This window comes from Aulostomus chinensis, chromosome 7 (genome assembly GCF_037954235.1).
Source record: "Aulostomus chinensis isolate RoL2024-O1b breed Wild chromosome 7, RoL_Achi_v1.0, whole genome shotgun sequence".
In the NCBI taxonomy this organism is placed as follows: domain Eukaryota; kingdom Metazoa; phylum Chordata; class Actinopteri; order Syngnathiformes; family Aulostomidae; genus Aulostomus; species Aulostomus chinensis.
Genome location: NC_141326.1, coordinates 30,934,832 through 30,942,220, shown reverse-complemented (window position 1 = coordinate 30,942,220; position 7,389 = coordinate 30,934,832).

Sequence of the window (7,389 nt, the reverse complement as noted above, 5' to 3'; positions counted from 1 at the left end):
GGTTCTTGTTCCTGTTAGCATAGCCAGTCCCCCCATTGTTACCCAGGCATTGCCAACCATGCAAGTTTGAGCTACAGGCCGAACAGTTTGACGCATCGAGTGGCAACTATGACTGGTTGTCATGTCCATAATACAGCCCAAGCATGAGCCGAAGACTAAAGAGCTCCCACGTTGGGTTCGGGTCTGCAGTTAAAAGATGTCTGTAAATTCACCATTTTAATATTTTTCGAAGCTCCTGTCAGGCACCATAGTGGCACATGGGCCAATACATTAGAGGCCAGAAAGGAACTGGTAGCAGTACCAGGGGAACCAAGCACCAGCTACTGGTGGATAGAGCAGCCATCCAAGGCTGCAGGACCAGGCAGAGCAACCTGGGCACCACCTGGGTGGACAAGAGTACTCAGGGAGGACTTGAGGAGGAAGCATGGTCCCATGCAGGACGATGACATGTGGTGTCACCTCCCACCTATCCACTCATCCATCCATTCACTCATCCACCCATCCACTCATCCACCCATCCACTCATCCATCCATTCACTCATCCACCCATCCACTCATCCATCCATTCACTCATCCACCCATCCACTCATCCATCCATTCACTCATCCACCCATCCACTCATCCATCCATTCACTCATCCACCCATCCACTCATCCATCCATTCACTCATCCACCCATCCACTCATCTATCCATTCACTCATCCACCCATCCACTCATCCATCCATTCACTCATCCATCCATTCACTCATCCACTCATCCATCCATCCATTCACTCATCCATCCATTCACTCATCCATCCATTCACTCATCCACCCATCCACTCATCCACTCATTCACTCATCCACCCATCCATCCATCCACCCATCCATCTGTCCACTCATCCACCCATCCACTCGTCCCCCCATCCACTCATCCATCCATCCATTCACTCATCCATCCATTCACTCATCCATCCATTCACTCATCCACCCATCCACTCATCCACTCATTCACTCATCCATCCGTCCACCCATCCACTCATCCATCCGCCTACACATCCACCTGTCTGTCTGTCCTCCATATTATCATATGCTGAGACCTGCCTGCGGTCATACTTGCTGTGGCTACTAGGTGGCATCAGCCCCTGTAACTGTGACCTGGCTGAGCCTAGAGCAGGGAGGGCAACCATGTGCCATGGAGAGGTTCTCCTTCCAACCAAACACTTCAACAGGTGATTCCACTGATTGACACACCTTCAGCCACAGAAGAGTGGTAATCAGTGAGGTCACCTGTTGAAGTGTTTGGTTGGAAGGAGAACCTCTCCATGGCACATGGTTGCCCTCCCCTGGCCTAGATGGAGTCCAGGTGAGTGGCAGGTGAGCCCGCACTGCCCTGGTGGTCGGCGCGTCACTAGGGGGCAGCACACTGAAATATTCCCACTTACAATGAAGTTTATTACAAACATTGAACAACATTAAAGAGTCGTTAGCCAGAAAGAAGGACACAAACCAAAACTCCTCAAGTTTAATTAAAGCTGCAGCAGCGTTGTTAGGGCCTGAGCCCAGAGGTCCTCCATCATGAGTGCTCCACACACTCGCCACTTCAAAAGTTAATTTGACCCCCTAAACACGCTCCAAAACCCTCCAAATTTTTTACACACATCGGGTGCGGCAATAAATTTGATAATTCAAAAAATAAGAAGCACTCTTCTCAATAGTGCCAACTAGATACACAAAAAAAAACACACCACGGCCTGTAGGAATGTCCTATAGACATGGAACCAACACCGTTTTATTCGTCTCATCGAGACGGACAAATCATACACAGACACCCCTGACCTCACTCTAACAGGACGTCCACAATTTGGACACGAATGTCCAATTTTGGACGATTTTGTGCCCAAACAATCGCTATCTTCTCCAAGGGCGTTCATGCTATCGCTTCCACAACTTCAGACGTGACTCTCCAAACTCTGCTGATTAAAAGTTGTTAAAAGTTTTTATAAAGTGCCAACGGTGTGGGTTTTACAAGCCGTCAAAGTGGGGGAGACACGTTTCAGCTTCCAATGGAAGCCTATGGGGAGACGGTGTCCTCTCAGGGTTCATACTGTCAAACAAACGCTTCTCACATCTACACCATCCATCCCACAGCTCTACCAACCACACCACTGCATTCCTGACAAAAACCCCTCCAAGAACATGGTGTTCTGTGTCCCTCTGGACCAGCGTATGCCGACTTCTTCCTCTTGTCCCACTCCAGTCCTGGTGCTCCTCCTCTCTCTCCACTCTAGCACAGATCAAAGACAGAGCAGTGGGGGAGGGGCTCTTAAAGGGCCAGCTCTCAGCTCTGCTCTCCACTCTAGCACAGATCAGAGACAGAGCAGTGGGGGAGGGGTTCTTAAAGGGCCAGCTCTCAGCTCTGCTCTCACTCTAGCACAGATCAAAGACAGAGCAGTGGGGGAGGGGTTCTTAAAGGGCCAGCTCTCAGCTCTGCTCTCCACTCTAGCACAGATCAAAGACAGAGCAGTGGGGGAGGGGCTCTTAAAGGGCCAGCTCTCAGCTCTGCTCTCACTCTAGCACAGATCAGAGACAGAGCAGTGGGGGAGGGGTTCTTAAAGGGCCAGCTCTCAGCTCTGCTCTCACTCTAGCACAGATCAAAGACAGAGCAGTGGGGGAGGGGCTCTTAAAGGGCCAGCTCTCAGCTCTGCTCTCACTCTAGCACAGATCAGAGACAGAGCAGTGGGGGAGGGGTTCTTAAAGGGCCAGCTCTCAGCTCTGCTCTCACTCTAGCACAGATCAGAGACAGAGCAGTGGGGGAGGGGTTCTTAAAGGGCCAGCTCTCAGCTCTGCTCTCCACTCCAGCACGGATCAAAGACAGAGCAGTGGGGGAGGGGTTCTTAAAGGGCCAGCTCTCAGCTCTGCTCTCCACTCCAGCACGGATCAAAGACAGAGCAGTGGGGGAGGGGTTCTTAAAGGGCCAGCTCTCAGCTCTGCTCTCACTCTAGCACAGATCAAAGACAGAGCAGTGGGGGAGGGGTTCTTAAAGGGCCAGCTCTCAGCTCTACTCTCACTCTAGCACAGATCAGAGACAGAGCAGTGGGGAGGGGTTCTTAAAGGGCCAGCTCTCAGCTCTGCTCTCACTCTAGCACAGATCAGAGACAGAGCAGTGGGGAGGGGTTCTTAAAGGGCCAGCTCTCAGCTCTGCTCTCACTCTAGCACAGATCAGAGACAGAGCAGTGGGGGAGGGGTTCTTAAAGGGCCAGCTCTCAGCTCTACTCTCACTCTAGCACAGATCAAAGACAGAGCAGTGGGGGAGGGGTTCTTAAAGGGCCAGCTCTCAGCTCTGCTCTCACTCTAGCACAGATCAAAGACAGAGCAGTGGGGGAGGGGTTCTTAAAGGGCCAGCTCTCAGCTCTGCTCTCACTCTAGCACAGATCAAAGACAGAGCAGTGGGGAGGGGTTCTTAAAGGGCCAGCTCTCAGCTCTGCTCTCCACTCTCTGATCAGACTCAGGCTTCTAACTCCTCAACTACAAGGCCTCCACACTGGACCAGGACACCCTTGGATTCAGGCCAGGGCTCAGGCCCTCACAACGCTGCTTGTTTATTCTACATTTCATTCAAATTGTTGCTAAAATAATTTTTGCATGAAAACGATGGTGGTTCATGTTGGGATGACCTTGTCGATGAATCCATCATAGTTATTTGCTCCTGTAGTCAACTTTATAAAACAAGTTAGAGAAAAACTTTAAACATGACACAGGAAGTGATTTTCAAAGTGGTGTGCAGACAATGGTTCAGCCTCTGGTCACATGACCGTGACATGGCACTGTTTCAGGACTGGTGAACAGTTCAGTTATGGCGGCGAAGGTGAAGCGAGTAGACTGCACGAGGCTGAGGGACGTAGATCAGTCCGGGATGTTTCCTCCTTAGGACGGCGTCGTCCCACAGACAGAGGACCCAGACCGCCACCAGGACCAGAGCTGCAGAGAAACTACACAGGGGGAAGGCAGCAGGAGCGTCACGCCTCAGTAATGGACGACACTTGGTTTCCAGATGAGTTTAGATGCACACCTGTAGATCATGAACATGCCATTGCCATTGGGAACCAGGCCCCGCCTCTTCTGGTGCATCACTGTGGCTGTCATGGCAAAGAAAGTGAAGATGAAGAGGATGAAGGTCTGTCCCTCGGTGATCAGATACCTGCCAGACAAGTCACATGTTGAAGGCAGAGTTTGACTTTCATACCCAGGAGCTTCATCAAATGACGGCTGCTTCCATCTTAGATGTCACTGTGAGTTCATCACAATAAACAGATCAAAGTGATGCTAAAACCTGGATATTACAATACTGATCAGTAAAACTTAAAAATTCATGTTCTTTCACGTCTGCATAATGACAAACCAACAATGTTAAAATGCTGGTTTTCTAAATGGAATTTGGTTTGGTTGAACTCTTCTTCGGCTGTTGCTTTGCTCCTCTGTAAATTCCGTGAACCCTCGTGCATTCAGCAAGGCTTGTGTTACCATGACAACACCAGTCCAAATGTATTCAGCATCACATTTAGTCGGACAAACTAGACAAGAAAATTCTCTGTGAGATTGTTTAGAGAAATAAAGTTACTAGTAAACATGTAAACAAGTATAATAAGAATTAAAGCTGCAAGCAGCGTTGTTAGGGCCTGAGCCCCCATGCGGCCTGTGGCCGCGTCGTTGACACCAGCCCGAATCCAACGGTGTAATTGGCAAATACCTAGGCCTTGTAGTTTAGGAGTTAGAAGCCTGTGTGTTCACACCGGACGCGAACGCGAATTTCGCATCGCGTCATTCGCGCGAATTTGACGCCGGATCATTTTAGTGTCCATTTGTGTCATTCGCGCGAATACACGAATTCGCTCACCTGCCTGAGTAGCCAGTATTTCCGGGAACGTTTCCTTTCGCCATTTCACCATGGATGTTCACAGAACTGTTGTGTTCTACCTGCCGTGGAAGGCAGAAATGCGTCGGAAAACTAAACGCCGTCATATCTGGGTTATCAACACCATCTAGAGGCGAGCTCAGCTCGGTGAATTTCACCGCTCGGTGAACCGAGCTCCTCCAGGGGCTCCGCCAGGATAACTGCCGCTTCAACCGGTATTTTCGGATGATGACTGGCCAGTTTGACGACCTGCTCGCTGGGATTGGTGACAGGATGTATCAAATGGACACCAATTTATTCAACCAGTTCTTGTAATTTTGACACTTAGTGTCATATAGCACTGGGTTTCCACACAGCCACAATCAACTTGTCTGCCATCTTGTCAGTCACAGCCAGTCAGTCAGTCAGCTGTGACGTCGGGACATCCTCAACGCTGATTAGCTGTCTTGACGTGAATTTTTTGCCAAAATTCAATATTTTCAACTTACACGAATGGTGAATATTTCACCTTGCGATTTTCGAGATGCAAATTGGCGTCATTCGCGCCGCCAGACTGAAAATTTGCGTCATTCGCATGGACTTTGAATGGAAACTGTTCATGTTGGGTGTGAACACACAGTGAGTCTGATCAGAGAGTGAGAGCAGAGCTGAGAGCTGGCCCTTTAAGAACCCCTCCCCCACTGCTCTGTCTTTGATCTGTGCTAGAGTGAGAGCAGAGCTGAGAGCTGGCCCTTTAAGAACCCCTCCCCCACTGCTCTGTCTTTGATCTGTGCTAGAGTGAGAGCAGAGCTGAGAGCTGGCCCTTTAAGAACCCCTCCCCCACTGCTCTGTCTTTGATCTGTGCTAGAGTGAGAGCAGAGCTGAGAGCTGGCCCTTTAAGAACCCCTCCCCCACTGCTCTGTCTCTGATCTGTGCTAGAGTGAGAGCAGAGCTGAGAGCTGGCCCTTTAAGAACCCCTCCCCCACTGCTCTGTCTTTGATCTGTGCTAGAGTGAGAGCAGAGCTGAGAGCTGGCCCTTTAAGAGCCCCTCCCCCACTGCTCTGTCTCTGATCTGTGCTAGAGTGAGAGCAGAGCTGAGAGCTGGCCCTTTAAGAACCCCTCCCCCACTGCTCTGTCTTTGATCTGTGCTAGAGTGAGAGCAGAGCTGAGAGCTGGCCCTTTAAGAACCCCTCCCCCACTGCTCTGTCTTTGATCTGTGCTAGAGTGAGAGCAGAGCTGAGAGCTGGCCCTTTAAGAGCCCCTCCCCCACTGCTCTGTCTCTGATCTGTGCTAGAGTGAGAGCAGAGCTGAGAGCTGGCCCTTTAAGAACCCCTCCCCCACTGCTCTGTCTCTGATCTGTGCTAGAGTGAGAGCAGAGCTGAGAGCTGGCCCTTTAAGAACCCCTCCCCCACTGCTCTGTCTTTGATCTGTGCTAGAGTGAGAGCAGAGCTGAGAGCTGGCCCTTTAAGAACCCCTCCCCCACTGCTCTGTCTCTGATCTGTGCTAGAGTGGAGAGAGAGGAGGAGCACCAGGACTGGAGTGGGACAAGAGGAAGAAGTCGGCATACGCTGGTCCAGAGGGACACAGAACACCATGTTCTTGGAGGGGTTTCTGTCAGGAATGCAGTGGTGTGGTTGGTAGAGCTGTGGGATGGATGGTGTAGACGTGAGAAGCGTTTGTTTGACAGTATGAACCCTGAGAGGACACCGTCTCCCCATAGGCTTCCATTGGAAGCTGAAACGTGTCTCCCCCACTTTGACGGCTTATAAAATCCAAACCGAGCGATTCATATAAAAACTTTTAAAGATTTTTGAAGAGCAGAGTTGTGTAATTGATTTGTGAAAGTTTGGAAGCGATACCATGAATGCCCTAGGAGGAGATAGATTTTGTTCGGGGAGTAAAAAAAGTGCTCATTTTGACAGTTTTGTCCAATTTGTGGACATTTTGTTGTAGACAGGTGAGGGCTCAGAGCATAGGAATTGTTCGTCTTGATGAGACGAGTCCAACGGTGTTGGTCCCATGTTTGTGGGACATTCCTGGGAGGAGTTATAGCGCTCCAAATTATCCCCAATTATCTTTTAGTTGTGTGGCTCCCTAGGTGGCGCTATAGACTTTTTTGTATTTCTTTAGATTAGTGCATGTTTAGCCAGACCGGACAAGTGTAGTGAATTTCAGTGAATTTCATGCATGTTCAGGGGTCAAATTAGATGATGCTCATATTGGGCGCTCATTGACAGCAAGAACAGTCCAGGACCAGGTTTTGAATGGTGTGTATGTGAAAACCGGCTCCAGGCCGTCTGGCCCAGCTGCCTCATGGGTGTTGGGGGGCTGGGACACTGTTTAGTGTGTGTTTGTAGTGTTTTTAGTGCTGCTGATGTGTTGTTCTGCTGAGCAAACATGATCCTCGTGATATTGATGAGAGGATCCAACCGTCCAGTGAAGCTGGTTCCTCCTCTGGCAGCAATAGTCAGCCTGATATGCGCAGGAATCAAACCTGTGACCACTCAGGTACTCAC